The sequence below is a fragment of the Heterodontus francisci genome, chromosome 36, assembly GCF_036365525.1.
Source record: "Heterodontus francisci isolate sHetFra1 chromosome 36, sHetFra1.hap1, whole genome shotgun sequence".
Lineage (NCBI taxonomy): Eukaryota > Metazoa > Chordata > Chondrichthyes > Heterodontiformes > Heterodontidae > Heterodontus > Heterodontus francisci.
In genome coordinates, this window is record NC_090406.1 from 20,257,523 (window position 1) to 20,276,034 (window position 18,512).

Consider the following 18,512-nt stretch of genomic DNA (forward strand, 5'->3'; position numbering starts at 1 on the left):
AAGCAGCTAATTAAGAGGCTGCCTCTGGGTGTCCTGTCCAATGAAGGATGGCAGGTGGGCTCCGCAGCCAGGAGGGCCAATGGCAGCGCCCAAGGCTGTGGACAGCTAGCAGCTCCAGCAGGAGAGGTGGGTATTGCCACTGTAGGTGGGGGAACCAAGAGGCCACCTCAAGATGGAGGCGCAATCTGAAGAGTTCGAAAAGAGCTGAAAGTAAACTGGCCAAAGTGGCCAGGCCATCATTGTGGAAGGGGAAACCTTTCCAGAAGATGGCCTGTGTCCGTAGCTGAGGCCATCACAACCCAATGGGTCCATGCTGGGTCGCTTTGCAGAATGCTCCTCTGGCATCCCTGGCCTGTTGCCACCATTCCATCTATGAGCTCTAGACACATCAAAGGGCCCATCGCCATCTGGAAAATCCAGATGGCATGGAAAAAAGTGCCCTCACTTGGCACTTTGATTGGCCTAATTGGTTACCTAACACTGGTGGGTGGGTAGCCATCAACCCACCACCACCACAGAAGTCACATCCCTGAAAATAGGCCAGAGGTGGGAATGTGCTGGCAGACCGGCCCACTTGCAGGTAGCGAGAAATTTCCAGCATACCCACCTCAAAATCCATCTCGGGATGAAAATTCAGCCCCATGTTTCAGATCTATTTATTTTATTTAGAGATACAGCACTGAAACAGGCCCTTCGGCCCACCGTGTCTGTGCCGACCAACAACCACCCATTTATGGGGCGGCACAGTGGCGCAGTGGTTAGCACCGCAGCCTCACAGCTCCAGGGACCCGGGTTCGATTCTGGGTACTGCCTGTGCGGAGTTTGCAAGTTTTCCCTGTGTCTGCGTGGGTTTCCTCCGGGTGCTCCGGTTTCCACCCACATGCCAAAGACTTGCAGGTTGATAGGTTAATTCGCCATTATAAATTGCCCCTAGTATAGGTAGGTGGTAGGGAAATATATAGGGACAGGTGGGGATGTGGTAGGAATATGGGATTAGTATAAATGGGTGGTTGATGGTCGGCACAGACTCGGTGGGCCGAAGGGCCTGTTTCAGTGCTGTATCTCTAAACTAAACTAACCTAAACTTATACTAACCCTACAGTAATCCCATATTCCCTACCACCTACCTCCACTAGGGGCAATTTACAATGGCCAATTTACCTGTCACCTGTAAGTCTTTGGCGGTGGGAGGAAACCAGAGCACCCGGTGAAAACCCACGCGGTCACAGGGAGAACTTGCAAACTCCGCACAGGCAGTACCCAGAATCAAACCCAGGTCTCCGGAGCTGTGAGGCTGTGGTGTGAACCACTGATGCACTTTGGGAACACTAATGTGGAAAGACTGTATACCGTAAATGACACAATTTTGAAAAGTGTAGATGAGAAGAGAGATATGGGTCTCCATATATACAAGTCCTTAAAAGTAGCAGGGCGAGTTGATGAGTTAATTAAAAAATGCATTTGGGTAACTAGACTTTATAAATAAAGGAATAGAATATAAAAGCAAAGTAAAGAGATCATGCTAGAACTTTATAAATCACTGGTTAGGCCTCAGCTGGAGTATTGTGGAAAACTCTGGGCACCATACTCCAGGAAAAATAATAGAGTTACATAGAGTCTACAGCACAGAAACAGACAATTTGGCCCAACTGGTCTATACCAGCATTTATGTTGCAAAGGCATTAGAAAGAGTACAGAGGACGGACATTATTAGAAATGAGCGACTTCAGTTATGAGGAGAGGTTGGAAAAATTAGGATTGTTCTCCTTGGAACAGAGATGGTGACCTGATAGAGATTTTCCAGATGATGAGAGGTTTTGATAGAGTAAATAGGGAAAATATATTCCATGTGGCAAGTGGAGCAATAACCAGAGGCCAAAGATTGAAAACCATTGGAAAAAGATCTAGAAGAGAAATGAGGAGAATGTATTTTTCACTCAGAGAGTTATTGGGATCCAAAATGCTGTACTTGAAAAGGTGGTGCAAGCTGATTCCATAAATAATTTCCCCCAGAAGCAGTGGAGGCAGGGTCATTGAATATTTTTAAGGCTGACTTAGATAGATTCTTGATTGACATGGAAGTCAAAAGTTATAGCAGGTAGACAGGATAATAGAGTTGAAGCCACAACCAGATCAGCCATGATCTTATCAAATAGCGGAGCAGGCTTGAAGAGCTGAATGGCCCATTCCAGCTCCTAATTTGTATGTTCGCATAATTTTAAAAAGGAGTTGGACAGATACTTGAGGATGAGGAACATATAGGATTACTCATAAAAAGTGTTGGAATAAGCACAAATGCTCTTTCAAAGAGCTAGCACAGACACGATGGGCTGAATGGCCTCCTTCTATGCTGTAAGTTACTATGATTCTATGAAATGTGACCCTAAGCTTCCAGTTGCCCATCATTTTAAATCTCCACCCAACACCCACTCTGATCTCTCTGTCCTCGGTGCACTACATGGTTCTAAGGAAGCTTTACGGTAGTTCAAGGAACAGTACTTCACCTTTCAATTAGGGACTTTACAGCCTCTGGATTCAACACAGAGTTCAACAAATTCAGAACATTCCTTCTGCTCCTATTTTTTCAGAGAGCAGCTGTTAGTAATAATTTTGCTATTGCCATTTACACCTCCTCTAGATGCATCTTTTGTTTCTTGTTCCATTACCATTCCCTTTTGTCTTGCGCCATTATCCTTTTTGTTACTTAATCTCTTCTGCCTTTCACCCTATCACAGACCTTTCCTTTTGCTCTTTCCTTCACCAGCACCCCCTTCCTGCTTCTGTACTTACTTAAAACCTGGCACATCTCTAACTTTTTCAAGTTCTGATGAAAGGTCATCAACCTGAAACATTCACTTGGCTTCTCTCGCCACAGATGCTGCCTGGCCTGCTGAGTACTGCCACAATTTTCTACGTCCAATGAGGGCACTTGGTTTGCACCTATTGAAGCTGCACATCCACATCTTCCCCTTTTGAACAAACCCTGCAAATTCTGGGGCATGTAAAGAGGATGGAGACATGGCCCTCACATTATACTCAGGGTGGGATCAGTGCATGGGGGGCAGGGGGGGGGGTGGAGCGGGTGGGGTGCGGGTGTTGGGTGGGATGCCAGGGCGAATGACAAATGCACGCTGAGGCCTGATGTAATTTTAGCTCCAGAGCCTCATTTCCATATTCAGGATCGTACTTCTGTATAAATCACTGTTTGACCAGTGGGTAGGAATAGGAATTTGAGCGTCAGGTAGATCTCGAGGAAGGGAATCCCAAACCGTGGAGGGGAGAAGCCCAATGTTTCCTTATGTGACCCAGAGGAGCAATCATGTTGCTTCTGGCCCACAGAGGAACAGCAAAATAATTAAATATTTTTGGGCCTCCTCTGGCCCTCAACTTGGAATCCAGCAGGTTTGACCTGGTGGGAAGCCATCACTGTGTTTCTCTGCTCAGGCACCGATGATGACATTGGATCTTGATCTGCATATTTAAAAGGACCAAACATGCTTTGGACATATGTCCTTGCTGCCTGCAATTTAAAATTTGACCAAGTGTGGGATCAAGGACTCCTAGCAAAACTGAAGTCAATGGAAATCGGGGGTGGGATGGGGGGGAGCTCTCCACTCTAGCACAAAGGAAGATGGTTGTGGTTGTTGGAGGTCAATCATCTCAGCCCCAGGACATTGCTGCAGGAGTTCCTCAGGGTAGTGTCCTAGACCCAACCATCTTCAGCTGCTTCATGAATAACCTTGCCTCCAACATAACAGCATAGAAATAGCAGCAGCAGTAGGCCATTCAGCCCTTCGAGGCTGCTCCGCCACTCAGTGAGATCATGGCCAATCTTCTACTTCAACACCATTTTCCTGCACTATCCCTTGATGTTTTTAATATGTCGAAATCTATCGATCTCAGTCTTGAACATACTCAACGACTGAGCCTTCACAGCCCTCTGGGGCAGATGATTGCACAGTGTTCCGTACAATTCACACCTCCTCAGATACTTGAAGCAGCCCGTGGTCGCATGCAGCAAGACCTGAACAACATTAAGGCTTGGGCTGATAAGTGGCAAGTGACATTTGTACCACACAAGTGCCAAGCAATGGCCATCTCCAACAAGACAGCATCCAATCATCTCCGCTTGAAATTCAGCGGCATTACCATCGCTGAATCCCCCACTATCAAAATTCTAGGCGTTACCATTGACCAGAAACTGAACTGGACCAGCCATATAAATACTGTGGCTGCAAGAACAGGTTAGAGGCTGGGAATTCTGCGGTGAGTAACCCACCTCCTGGCTCCCCCAAAGCCTGTCCACCATCTACAAGGCATAAGTTATGACTCTAAGTCAGGAATGTGATGGAATACTCTCCACTTTCCTGGATAAGTGCAGCTCCAACAACACTCGAGAAGCTCCACACCAACCAGGACAAAGCAGCCCGCATGATCGGTATCCCATCCACCACCTTAAACATTCATTCCCTCAACCACCAGTGCACAGTGACAGCAGTGTGTACCATGTACCAGATGCACTGCAGCAACTCACCAAGGCTCCGTCAACAGCACCTTGCAAACCCTTGACCTCTACCACCTAGAAGGACAAGGGCAGCATACGCATGGGAACACCACCACATGCAAGTCCCCCTTCAAGTCACTCACCATCCTGACTTGGAACATATCACCATTCCTTCATAATCACTGGGTCAAAATCCTGGAACTCCTTTCCTAGCAGCACTATGGGTGTACCTACACCACGTTCAAGAGGGTGGATCACCACCACCACCTTCTCAAAGGCAATTAGGGATGGGCAATAAAAGCTGGCCTGGCCAGTGACACATTCCAAGAACGGATAAATAAAAAAAAAGTCTGTCAGACCAGAGCAGGAAAGGGGGCAAATCAATAGTTGAGTATTGAGTTGCTTTACCTTTTCATCAAGTCAGCCGCTCTTCAATAATAATCTATTATTTGCATACACAAGCATCAGAAGATAAAATAAATCCTAATGCTTCCACTGGTAAGATCAGCAATATGGTGTGGCTACAAACATGTTCCATTTACACTATGGAGCTGAGACACAGTAGAAAATTTTGCTGGCAGTAAATCTTGCACACGTACATTAGTTCAGAAGTCATGGCTTTCTGATTCTCAACACAGACCAGAATGTCAGAAGGAAATGAAACCACATTACTGACCTGGGTGGGCAGAAAGCTCCTCCGGCATGCATCCAAAGCAACACGGCAGCAGCAGCATCCAATGTCGCCTGTGGTGATCAGCTACTTTGTCCCCAGCAGCAGAGAATGAAACCATCTGGCATGGTGGCGCCTTTTGTAGTTATCAACACTGCCTTGTATATTTACAGTGTTGCTTCTAGTGACTGCATCATAATGTAAGTGGAGCATAGGCATAACCACTGACAGGAAAAAAAATAGATGTACTCCCACAATATTTTGATGTGTTTTCTGTCCCTCTTTTCCCCAATCACAAATCCTACTATTGCTTTTGATGCTTCCCCTTCATACTTGGTGGCACCTTGGGGTAAGGGAATATTAGCAATCAAAATGAACCTAGCAGATGTACAGTGGCAAAATATGTTGACGCTTCACATTACAGAGAGCTTAGGACATGGATTCCTGACACAATTCTGCAGGCTGCAAATTACCTTTGTCATGGTGGTATGATATTCTATTCTTATATATATTATATTATGTTTTTATATATGTATGAAGGATTATGATTTGGTTTAGTCTCATATGATTTAAGGTTTATGTTTTCTTTTCACTTATCAATGGCTTGTAGACATGCACTGTAGCTAGAAATAATAAGATGGTTAAGTTGAATCTTCCCAGAATTCTTCAGGGTATGGCTGACATTTAAGCAAGAAAAAGCTTTGTCAGTAAGGAGAGTTCTTTTGTTAGCAAGGAATGCTAAATAAAGGATCAATAGTCTCCCAGATAAGTGGGTGCCTATATCACAATTAAAAAACACAATGATCAAGAGATCAGTTAGGAATCTGAAAAACAATTCCTTTTAATGGATGGTTGTCCATGACTAGAGCCCTATTAAAATATCCTTCACAATTTGGAGAGAGAGAGAGAGAGAGAGAGAGAGAGACAAGAGCTCTATCCAAAGTCAAAACCGGTAATATTTATTGCTCTGTAAGACAATTACTTAAGACAATGAGTATGTTAAGACTCAGTTAATCTCAGTAAAGATTATTTGCAACCAAGTGGCAGTGCTTCTTCATCAGTGGTGTGTTGTTCTTGCCCTTCCTCCTGCAGCTGGGCAGATGGCAGTTCTTTGTTGTCTGAAAGCAGAAAATCGGAAGGGGACGGTTAGGGTGAGGAAAGATGAGGTGAGGTGGAAAGCAAGAGATCTACGACAATACCATCTGCAGCTTGCACCTCATGCCAGAATGCAGGATGAGGATGAGATAGGAGTTGAGAAGGGGCATAAGGCAGGACATGTCATCCTGGATGTTCTCAGCGACCCTGGATGCAACGGGCTCTGTCACAGCCAGCCCCCAAATGCAAGGCACCACCTCCTCCATAGGGCTCAGGAAATGCAGGCGTGCCTGTCCCCTGCCAGCTCAGCTCTACTTCCTACGATTGTGTTCCACCTTGTCCTGCAAGAGAGGGGGAAGAATGTCAGTGATTGTGTTGCACTGTGTTTGGGTAATGTGCCTGCCATAGCTGAATAGCTGAAATTATGTTGAAGCTGTGAGTCTAGCATCATTGGAAGATGTGTGAGGGTGAGATGGAGCATCCAAATGTTAGGCCTGCATCCTGACTGCTAGGGACTGCTTATGGGGACGTGATGGGGGTGTGGCACATTGAGCAGCGTGAGAGATTGGTGGTGTGGTACATAGAAGATGTCCTTTGAAAACATAGAAAACATAGAAAATAGGAGCAGGAGTAGGCCATTCGGCCCTTCGAGCCTGCTCTGCCATTCATTATGATCATGGCTGATCATCCAACTCAGTAACCTGTTCCCGCTTTCCCCCCATATCTTTTGATCCCTTTCGCCCCAAGAGCTATATCTAACTCCTTCTTGAAAACATACAATGTTTTGGCCTCAACTGCTTTTTGTGGTAGCAAATTCCACAGGCTCACCACTCTCTGGGTGAAGAAATGTCTCCTCATCTCAGTCCTGAAAGGTTTACCCTGTATCCTTCGACTATGACCCCTGGTTCTGGACTCCCCCACCATCGGGAACAGCCTTCCTGCATCTACCCTGTCAAGTCCTGTTAGAATTTTATAGGTTTCTATGAGATCCCCCTCACTGTTCTGAACTCCAGCGAATATAGAGTCATAGAGTCGTACAGCATAGAAACAGGCCCTTCGGCCCACCGCGTCTATGCCGACCATAATGCTTATCTATATTAATACCACCTGCCTGCATTAATTCCATATCCCTCTATGCCTTGCTCATTCAAGCACCTGTCCAGATGCCTCTTAAATGTTGCTACTGTTCCTGCCTCCACTACCTCCTCAGGCAGCTCATTCCAGATACCCACTATTCTTTGTGTGAAAAATTTACCCCTTTGATCCCCTTTAAACCTCCTCCCTCTCACCTTAAATCTATGCCCTCTAGTTTTAGTCACCCCTCCCATGGGAAACAGACTCTGGCTATCTACCCTATCTATGTCTCTCATAATTTTATATACCTCTATCATGTCCCCTCTCAGCTTCCTTTGCTCCAGGGAATATAATCCCAACTGACTCAATCTCTCCTCATACGTCAGTCCCACCATCCCAGGAATCAGTCTGGTAAACCGTCGCTGCACTCCCTCTATAGCAAGAACTCTTTGAAGATGCATTCACTTATCTTGACTGCCCTCGGGAGGTCATTAAACTTCTTCCATCATTGCTGCCAGGTCCTTGGGGTCAGATGCAGGGCATTGAGCTCCCTGGCCATCTCTTCCTATTCCCTTTGGAGGGTGTTCCTTGAGGGTCACCAGGTCCCCCTCGGAAATATGGCCTATCTCCTCCTGTTGACTGACATCATTAACGCCTCCAGCGCTGCATCTCTGAACCTGGCAGCCCTCTCTCTTCCCTGGTGCTCCATTTGTTCAGCTTCAACTTGCAGCCAATTGCACTACAAGAAGTCAGCAGTGGCTTCCTTCTAATAGGTGCAGCTTGCCTTTAAAAGGGGTAGGCTGTTTTTAAGTGGTGCAGGATAGCTGAAACGCATGCTAGCCATGCAACCACTGGGCCCTCTGTTGAGCGTGCAGTCAGCCTGCCAGCAGCTAGGGTGGTGCTTGGCTGAACACTACAATCATTCTAATGAGGATGCAGCACAGACTTTATGTGTTGTCTGTCCCAAAGGGACCAGGCGCGGGCAGATTGTGGATATCGATCCCCACAACTGAAAACGTGAGGAGACTTATTTTTAGCCCAAGCTTTCTTAATAACAAAGTGACACTCCATTTTCTAAGGTTTTTTTTCCCTCCTTCTTTCTTGGTTTCATATACTCAAATGCAGAACTCCTGAGCTCGTGATCCTTGACACCATTCCAAGGACTGTGAAAGAAGATAACTTAATTCCATGCTAACTATTCATAACACTGCAAAAATCGTACTAGCATCACACTGGTACTTAGAGTAAAAGTGAAGCATTAAGCATTTATAACAGTTCTTTGTTCTGCTTGAAACCACAATTGTTATTGACATTTATCTCAGATGCAAAGATTGCATGTAACAAGGCACAGCTTGTGCATGAATGGAAGTGAGTAGTATTCCAATGCTGACTGAAAAGTCAAGCTGCCCACTCTCCTGGACATCAGAAAGAATCAGGAGTCTTGACAATGATACAAATTTCCCTTTTTGTGCAGTGCAAATTGGCTGCTGCATTTCTTTCATTACAACAGTAACTACAGCCTTGGCTGTAAAGCAGCTTGGAATGTTTTGATGTTGTGATAGGTGCTACGTAAATGCAACTTATTTCTTATTAGCTCCCATTTTAGTTTCTCATGAATTGAGGTAAGTCATTGAAAATCAATTAGATTTCCAGACTATAAGGAGCCACAGTGAAAAATTATATTAGTCTAACTTTTCCTTTCTATTTTACAGAAGCTCTGTAATATAAATGCAGCTTAAGATTGTTTAAAATAGTGCCAAGTTAAATGGCACATTTTTACACAAGTTGTCTGATGCTTTAAAGTAGAGGTTCTTTGAGAGAATTTTTTCAAGTTTTTGTCTCCTGCTTTCCCTTTGTTCCTCATTTCCTCTATGGTGATTCATACTGCAAGACAGCTCTGCAGCCAGCAGTAGCCCTCTGGCTGCTTGCCAAGGTGCCGCTCTTGCTGTGGGATCTTGGGCAGTACATGTCGGAAGGCTATTGCATCATCACAGCCAAACGTAACCTGCTCATACCTGGCATCCACGTGTCACATACTTAGGGGGTGGGAATCTCTGTGTAACTACTCATCCAGCTAAGACTAATACTAAGAATAGATGCCAATGGAAATAGTAGCAGAAACACTTGGGCTGTTTGTTAGGTTCCTGTGACAGGGATAGCTTATGAGTTTGTGGGTACAACTACACACCCTGAACCACGCATAACTATACAGCTCATACAGAATTCTCTGTGCTGCAACATCTTTTGTCTGGCCCACTTTCCAATACTTCTATTTAAACAGCTAGACTGAAGGAGGCAACAAGAGCACATGAGCATTCCTACCTTAAGGTCAATCTGCTGTATCTTCAGTTGCAGGGTAACTGTGTTATTGTCTGTGGCCCTCCCTGCTGTATCTGGTCCTCATCTGACCTGAACAGCTGGATCTGGTTGCATCTCTGCTGGCAACTTACTGTTATGAAGCCTAGACAGGCAAAAAGACCCTTACGCTATATCTCCTAACCTCTTTTAAAGCCCACTGTTATGGATATTTCAGTAGTGGAGTGAGCTGGGGGCTGTGGGAGTGGGGGTGGGGGAGGGGTGTGGGGGAGCGGGTAAGGCGGGGGTGGCCACAAGGTCACAGGTCCACAGTCGAGCTGACATCAGTTCTGCATTTAGGTGACCTGGCAGGAAGCTGCCAGAACTGCAATCCTAGGGAAACCAAACTTTTCCAATTTGATGGCATGGGATTTTAGAAACATAGAAAATAGGAGCAGGAGTAGGCCATTCGGCCCTTCGAGCCTGCTCTGCCATTCATTATGATCATGGCTGATCATCCAACTCAGTAACCTGTTCCCGCTTTCCCCCCATATCTTTTGATCCCTTTCGCCCCAAGAGCTATATCTAACTCCTTCTTGAAAACATACAATGTTTTGGCCTCAACTGCTTTCTGTGGTAGCGAATTCCACAGGCTCACCACTCTCTGGGTGAAATAATTTCTCCTCATCTCAGTCCTGAAAGGTTTACCCCTTATCCTTAGACTATGACCCCTGGTTCTGGACTCTCCCACCATCGGGAACATCCTTCCTGTATCTGCCCTGTCAAGTCCTGTTAGAATTTTATAGGTTTCTATGTGATCCCCGCTCACTCTTCTGAACTCCAGCGAATATAATCCTAACCGACTCAATCTCTTCTCATACATCAGTCCCGCCATCCCGGTAAACCTTCACTGCACTCCCTCGATAGCAAGAACATCCTTCCTCAGATAAGGAGACCAAAATTGCACACAATATTCCAGGTGTGGCCTCACCAAGGCCCTGTATAATTGCAGCAAGACATCCCTGCTCCTGTACTCGAATCCTCTCGCTATGAAGGCCAACATACCATTTGCCTTTTTTACCGCCTGTTGGACCTGCATGCTTACCTTCAGCGACTTGTGTACGAGAACACCCAGGTCTCGTTGCATATTCCCCTCCCTCAGTTTATAGCCATTCAGATAATAATCTGCCTTCCCGTTTTTCCTACCAAAATGGATAACCTCACGTTTATCCACATTATACTGCATCTGCCATGCATTAGCCCACTCACTCAACTTGTCCAAATCACCCTGAAACCTCTCTGCATCCTCCTCACAACTCACCCTCCCACCCAGTTTGGTGTCATCTGCAAATTTGGAGATATTACATTTAGTTCCCTCATCTAAATCACTAATGTATATTGTGAATAGCTGGGGTCCTAGCACCGATCCCTGCGGTACCCCACTAGTCACTGCTTACCGATCGGAAAAAGACCCATTTGTTCCTACTCTTTGTTTCCTGTCTGCCAACCAATTTTCTATCCACCGCAATACACTACCCCCAATCCCATGCGCTTTAATTTTACATGCTAACTTATTATGTGGGATTTTGTCGAAAGCCTTCTGAAAGTCCAAATAAACCATATCCACTGGCTGTCCCTCATCAACTGTACTAGTTACATCCTCGAAGAATTCTAGTAGATTTGTCAAGCATGATTTCCCTTTCGTAAATCCATGCTGACTCTCTCCGATTCTACCACTGTTCTCCAAGTGCTCTGCTATAAAATCTTTGATAATGGACTCTAGAATTTTCCCCACTACCGACGTCGGGCTGGCTGGTCTATAATTCCCTGCTTTCTCTTTACCTCACTTTTTAAATAATGGGGTTACATTAGCTACTCTCCAATCTGCAGCAACTGTTCCAGAGTCTATAGAATCTTGGAAGATGACAACCAATGCATCCGCTATTTCTAGGGCCACTTCCTTAAGTACTCTGGGATGTAGATTATCAGGCCCTGGGGATTTATCGGCCTTCAATCCCATCAATTTCCCTCACACCATTTCTCTACTAATTCTCTACTGATTTCCTTCAGTTCCTCCCTCTCACTAAACCCTGTGTTCCCCAACATTTCTGGTATGATATTTGTGTCCTCCTTTGTGAAGACAGAACCAAAGTATGCATTTAGTTGTTCAGCCATTTCTTTGTTCCCCATAATAAATTCCCCTGTTTCTGACTGTAAGGGACCTACATTTATCTTCACCAATCTTTTTCTCTTCACATACCTATAGAAACTTTTACAGTCAGTTTTTATGTTCCCCGCAAGCTTACTCTCGTACTCTATTTTCCTCTTCTTAATCAATCCCTTCATCCTCCTTTGTTGAATTCTGAACTGTTCCCAATCCTCAGGTCTGTTGTTTTTTCTAGCAAATGTGTATACCTCTTCCTTGGATCTAATGCTAGCTCAAATTTCCCTTGTAAGCCATGGTTCCAGAGAACCCTTTCCAGGCTAATTTCTGGGATGAATCTAGAGAGATCGTAGATCATAGAATCGTACAGCATTGAAGGAAGGTCATGTGAGCCTGGGTTGGCTATTTTGGAGAGCAATGGAGTTAGTCCCACTTCCATGCTCTTTCCACATATCCCTGAAATGTTTTGTTCTTCAAATATTTATCCAATTCCCTTTTGATGGCTACTATTGAACCTGTATCCACCACCTTATCAGGCAGTGCATTCCAAATCTCAACCACTCATTTCATCATCTCTGGTTCTTTTGTGAATCACCTTAAATCTGTGTCCTCTGGTTATCGATCAGAAAAAGTTTCTCCTTATTTACTCCAGTTAAACCCTCATGATTTGAAACACCTCTATCAAATCTCCTCTTAGCCTTCTCTGCTCTAAGGAGAACAATGTCAAAGTCAGGGAGATTTGCTGCTTTACAGCTACATTCTTACCAGTAGCTGCCATCTTAGTGAGGTGTAGGCATGTTGGTTAATTCTGCCTTCCTTAACCTTGGAATACCTTGACATTTATGATAGTTAACTCAGCAAAGCTTAAGGGTTTAAATTTGGGACTTCTTGATCTGTATCATTCAGTAAGATATCACACAATGTATTTACTCACTGAAGCATTGAGGTGCTTTGAGTAACACCAGTGTAAACTTGCTTGCAGGGAAGTTATTCCCAGTGACATATTTCCTCCCCTTTATCCCTCAATCAACATCGCAAAAACAGATTGTTTAGTCATTATCACACCGCTGTTTGTGGGAGCTTGCTGTGCACAAATTGTCTGCTGCATTTCCTACATTACAACAGTGACGACATTTCAACGGTACTTCACTGGCTGTAAAGCACTTTGGGGTTCTGATGAAACATCACAGACCTGAAACGTTAAATCTGTTTCTGTCTCCACAGATGCTGTCTGACCTGCTGAGTATTTTCAGCACTTTCTGCTTTTATTATAGCTAATAGGATAAGTCTCCAAAGACTGGAAAGAGATGTATGGGATGCCAAACTATGAAAAGGGATAATGCAAGAAACTGTAGATTTAAAAAATATATATATTTTCAGGATATTGGCAAGGCCATATTTACTGTGTATCCTGAGTTGCTCTTATAAGGTGCGAATGGGCTTTTACAACTGTGTGGCTTGCTAGGCCATTAAGAATTGCATGTGGACCAGACCAAAAATGGGTCCCCTTTCTGAAGAACATTTGTGAAGCTGTGGGCTTTCCAGGATAATCCAGCAGCTTTCATTTCTTTCTCCTTGTGCCAGCCTACAAAAAATCAGATTTAAGGAATTCAATGTTATATTTTGCCACAGTGGAGTTTAAACTCACAATCTCTGGGTTTCTAGTCCAGTATCATAACTGATACATTATCATACATTGCGAGCTTGGCATCGCTAGTTGGGGAAAAAAAATTAAGTTTCCTGAAAGAGGTATTAATGAAGCATGAGGAGAAACCTAAAAGCTGTTAGCATGGTTTTACAGCTGGTAGACAAATTTCCAAGAGTTCTTAGAGGATATAACTGACAAAGGGAACTCATCAGATTTAATATACTTAGATTTCAACCCAATTATACACATGAGCCCTCAAACAAGTGTTAGTCTCTTTTTTTCTCATATGTAAAGTATCTAATGCCTGTTTTGATGTGGGCTCTGAGTGTCTTTTTTTGCCTATACCAAGATGGTGGGTGGTGTATTTCTGGATAGTAATGAGTGCATGCTTCCTGCCCGCCATTTAGGTTTAGGTGCCCATTTATCATTTGAAAAATGGGCACAGTGTGGTCGACTTTCTAAGCTGATTTTTTTTACTGTTTGTTTCTGTTACAGTTGGTACCTGCATTTATCTTTTGGCTGTATTATTTTTGTAACTTGGATGCATAACAGTTTATTATATATTAGATGAAGTTGCTAAACTTTGACCCATATTGCTAATAGTAAATTTTCAAAATAAATAATGTAAATCCACTCCTAAATGAACTGACTCCTTTTAAAGACATGGGCCGTTCACAACCACGATCTGTGTTTGTTCCATAATGTTAATACATGGTTCATTGGTAAATGGAGCCTTTCCTCTGTTGACCAAACAGACAATATAATGCAAAATTGATAGCACAAAAAAATTGTGTGTTTATGAGTTAGTGTTGAAGAAGACATCATAGAATACTCGCTTTACAACTCTACGATGGTGAGTTTTCAGTACTCATGCTGCTCAAGTCTGCCAACTGCAGATGAGAAGCACTCAGTCAGTTATTGGCCAGCTCACTGGTGCAATGACTCATACTGATCAGCAGCTAAACTCTTATTCTAGGACATTTTTGTAAACAAGTGGCTTCCAGCTAAACTGAGCTATTCTATATAAAGTTTTAAAACAAACTGAGAGGAAGGGGCCCCTGATGTTTCGAGTTGTCACTTCTTGCCAGGTCTAAAACAGAACAGTGGGCAGGTTAGGGTACAACCATGTTCAAATAGTTTCCTTCACTGTTGATACAAAATAAACCACTGAAAGCCTTAATAATTAATGTCTTCAATACTAAGGTACAGAAGTAAGTGGTTTTAAAAATAAACTTCTATTTAAAAGAACTTAAAAGGTTTTGCCTGCATCTTAGAAATCCAAAGATTGCATGGTCTAAAATCAGACAGGTGGGAATCTGACTGATATCTGGTTTCCTGTCTGATGTCTGGTCTCAATTCTGTTAAATATTCAGTTAATATTGGTATTAGATTTGGCCTTTATAGCCACTCCAGGCGCTGCTGCACAAATCACTGACAACCTCCAGGCACTTATCCATTGTCTCTCGAGATAAGGAGGCCAAAGATGGAAGATTGGTATTAGTAATGGACTAAATACTATCAGCAAAATTAATGCTACTGAGAAGCCTGCTGTCAAAGTACTATTCCCATCCATCATGGGAGGGATGGGGAACATATTATTGTGGTATTAGAACAAAAAAGAACAAAGAACAAAGATAATTACAGCACAGGAACAGGCCCTTCGGCCCTCCAAGCCTGCGCCGATCCAGATCCTCTCTCTAAACATGTCGCCTATTTTCTAAGGTTCTGTATCTCTTTTCTTCCTGCCCATTCATGTATCTGTCTAGATACATCTTAAAAGACTCCATCGTGCCCGCGTCTACCACCTCCGCTGGCAACGCGTTCCAGGTGCCCACCTCCCTCTGCGTAAAGAACTTTCCACGCATATCCCCCCTAAACATTTCCCCTTTCACTTTGAACTCGTGTCCTCTCGTAATTGAAACCCCCACTCTGGGAAAAAGCCTCTTGCTGTCCACCCTGTCTATACCTCTCATGATTTTGTACACCTCAATCAGGTCCCCCCTCAACCTCCGTCTTTCTAATGAAAATAATCCTAATCTACTCAACCTCTCTTCATAGCTAGCGCCCTCCATACCAGGCAACATCCTGGTGAACCTCCTCTGCACCCTCTCCAAAGCATCCACATCCTTTTGATAATGTGGCGACCAGAACTGTACGCAGTATTCCAAATGTGGCCGAACCAAAGTCCTATACAACTGTAACATGACCTGCCAACTCTTGTACTCAATGCCCCGTCCGATGAAGGAAAGCATGCCGTATGCCTTCTTGACCACTCTATTTACCTGCGTTGCCACCTTCAGGGAACAGTGGACCTGAACACCCAAATCTCTCTGGACATCAATTTTCCCCAGGACTTTTCCATTTACTGTATAGTTCACTCTTGAATTGGATCTTCCAAAATGCATCACCTCGCATTTGCCCTGATTGAACTCCATCTGCCATTTCTCTGCCCAACTCTCTAATATATCTATATTCTGCTGTATTCTCTGACAGTCCCCTTCACTATCTGCTACTCCACCAATCTTAGTGTCGTCTGCAAACTTGCTAATCAGTCCACCTATACTTTCCTCCAAACCATTAATGTATATCACAAACAACAGTGGTCCCAGCACGGATCCCTGTGGAACACCACTGGTCACACGTCTCCATTTTGAGAAACTCCCCTCTACTGCTACTCTCTGTCTCCTGTTGCCCAGCCAGTTCTTTATCCATCTAGCTAGTACACCTTGGACCCCAAGCGCCTTCACTTTCTCCATCAGCCTGCCATGGGGAACCTTATCAAACGCCTTACTGAAGTCCATGTATATGACATCGACAGCCCTTCCCTCATCAATCAACTTTGTCACTTCCTCAAAGAATTCTATTAAGTTGGTAAGACATGACCTTCCCTGCACAAAACCATGTTGCCTATCACTGATGAGCCCATTTTCTTCCAAATGGGAATAGATCCTATCCCTCAGTATCTTCTCCAGCAGCTTCCCTACCACTGACGTCAGGCTCACCGGTCTATAATTACCTGGATTATCTCTGCTACCCTTCTTAAACAAGGGGACAACATTAGCAATTCTCCAGTCCTCCGGGACCTCACCCGTGTTTAAGGATGCTGCAAAGATATCTGTTAAGGCCCCAGCTATTTCCTCTCTCGCTTCCCTCAGTAACCTGGGATAGATCCCATCCGGACCTGGGGACTTGTCCACCTTAATGCCCTTTAGAATACCCAACACTTCCTCCCTCCTTATGCCGACTTGACCTAGAGTAATCAAACATCTGTTCCTAACCTCAACATCCGTCATGTCCCTCTCCTCGGTGAATACCGATGCAAAGTACTCGTTTAGAATCTCACCCATTTTCTCTGAGTCCAAGCATAACATTCCTCCTTTGTCCTTTAGTGGGCCAATCCTTTCTCTAGTTACCCTCTTTCTCCTTATATATGAATAAAAGGCTTTGGGATTTTCCTTAACCCTGTTTGCTAAAGATATTTCATGACCCCTTTTAGCCCTCTTAATTCCTCGTTTCAGATTGGTCCTACATTCCCGATATTCTTTCAAAGCTTCGTCTTTCATCAGCCGCCTACACCTTATGTATGCTTCCTTTTTCCTCTTAGCTAGTCTCACAATTTCACCTGTCATCCATGGTTCCCTAATCTTGCCATTTCTATCCCTCATTTTCACAGGAACATGTCTCTCCTGAACGCTAATCAACCTCTCTTTAAAAGCCTCCCACATATCACATGTGGATTTACCTTCAAACAGCTGCTCCCAATCTACATTTCCCAGCTCCTGCCGAATTTTGGTATAGTTGGCCTTCCCCCAATTTAGCACTCTTCCTTTAGGACCACTCTCGTCTTTGTCCATGAGTATTTTAAAGCTTACGGAATTGTGATCACTATTCCCAAAGTAGTCCCCTACTGAAACTTCAACAACCTGGCCGGGCTCATTCCCAACACCAGGTCCAGTATGGCCCCTTCCCGAGTTGGACTATTTACATACTGCTCTAGAAAACCTTCCTGGATGCTCCTTACAAATTCTGCTCCATCTGGACCTCTAACACTAAGCGAATCCCAGTCAATGTTGGGAAAATTAAAATCTCCTATCACCACCACCCTGTTGCTCCTACATCTTTCCATAATCTGTTTACATATTTGTACCTCTATCTCACGCTTGCTGTTGGGAGGCCTGTAGTACAGCCCCAACATTGTTACCGCACCCTTCCTATTTCTGAGTTCTGTCCATATTGCCTCACTGCTCGAGTCCTCCATAGTGCCCTCCTTCAGCACAGCTGTGATATCCTCTTTGACCAGTAATGCAACTCCTCCACCCCTTTTACCTCCCTCTCTATCCCGCCTGAAGCATCGATATCCTGGGATATTTAGTTGCCAATCATGCCCTTCCCTCAACCAAGTCTCAGTAATAGCAATAACATCATACTCCCAGGTACTAATCCAAGCCCTAAGTTCATCTGCCTTACCTACTACACTTCTTGCATTAAAACAAATGCACCTCAGACCACCAGTCCCTTTATATTCATCATCTGCTCCCTGCCTGATCTTCCCCTTAGTCACACTGACTTCATTATCTAGTTCCTTACAGGCTTTTGTTACTACCTCCTTACTGTCAACTGACCTCAATTGGTTCCCATCCCCCTGCCACATTAGTTTAAACCCTCCCCAACAGCGTCAGCAAAAGCACCTCCAAGGACATTGGTTCCAGTCCGGCCCAGGTGTAGACCGTCCAATTTGTAAAAGTCCCACCTCCCCCAGAACCGGTCCCAATGTCCCAAAAATCTGAACCCCTCCTTCCTGCACCATCTCTCAAGCCACGCATTCATCCTGACTATTCTTTCATTTTTACTCTGACTATCACGTGGCACTGGTAGTAATCCTGAGATTACTACCTCTGAGGTCCTACTTTTTAACTTGGCTCCTAACTCCCTAAACTCTGCTTGTAGGACCTCATCCCGTTTTTTACCTATATCATTAGTGCCTATGTGCACAATGACAACTGGCTGTTCACCCTCCCCCTTTAGAATGTTCTGCAGCCGATCTGAGACATCCCTGACCCGT

At 44.4% G+C, this 18,512-nt stretch overlaps 1 long non-coding RNA gene across 2 annotated transcripts in view; it reads right to left on the reverse strand.

Annotated features, from left to right (window-relative positions):
* Positions 1-6,094: 6,094 nt before the first annotated feature.
* LOC137351365 (uncharacterized) overlaps positions 6,095-18,512 on the reverse strand; it is a 37,626-nt gene continuing 25,208 nt past the window's right edge. Inside the window, exon 3 of one of the 2 annotated variants that reach the window (XR_010969492.1) lies at positions 6,095-6,610. This is a non-coding gene — a long non-coding RNA (uncharacterized lncRNA). The remainder of the gene's footprint in view (positions 6,611-18,512) is intronic. The other variant, XR_010969493.1, reaches the window with a different exon arrangement.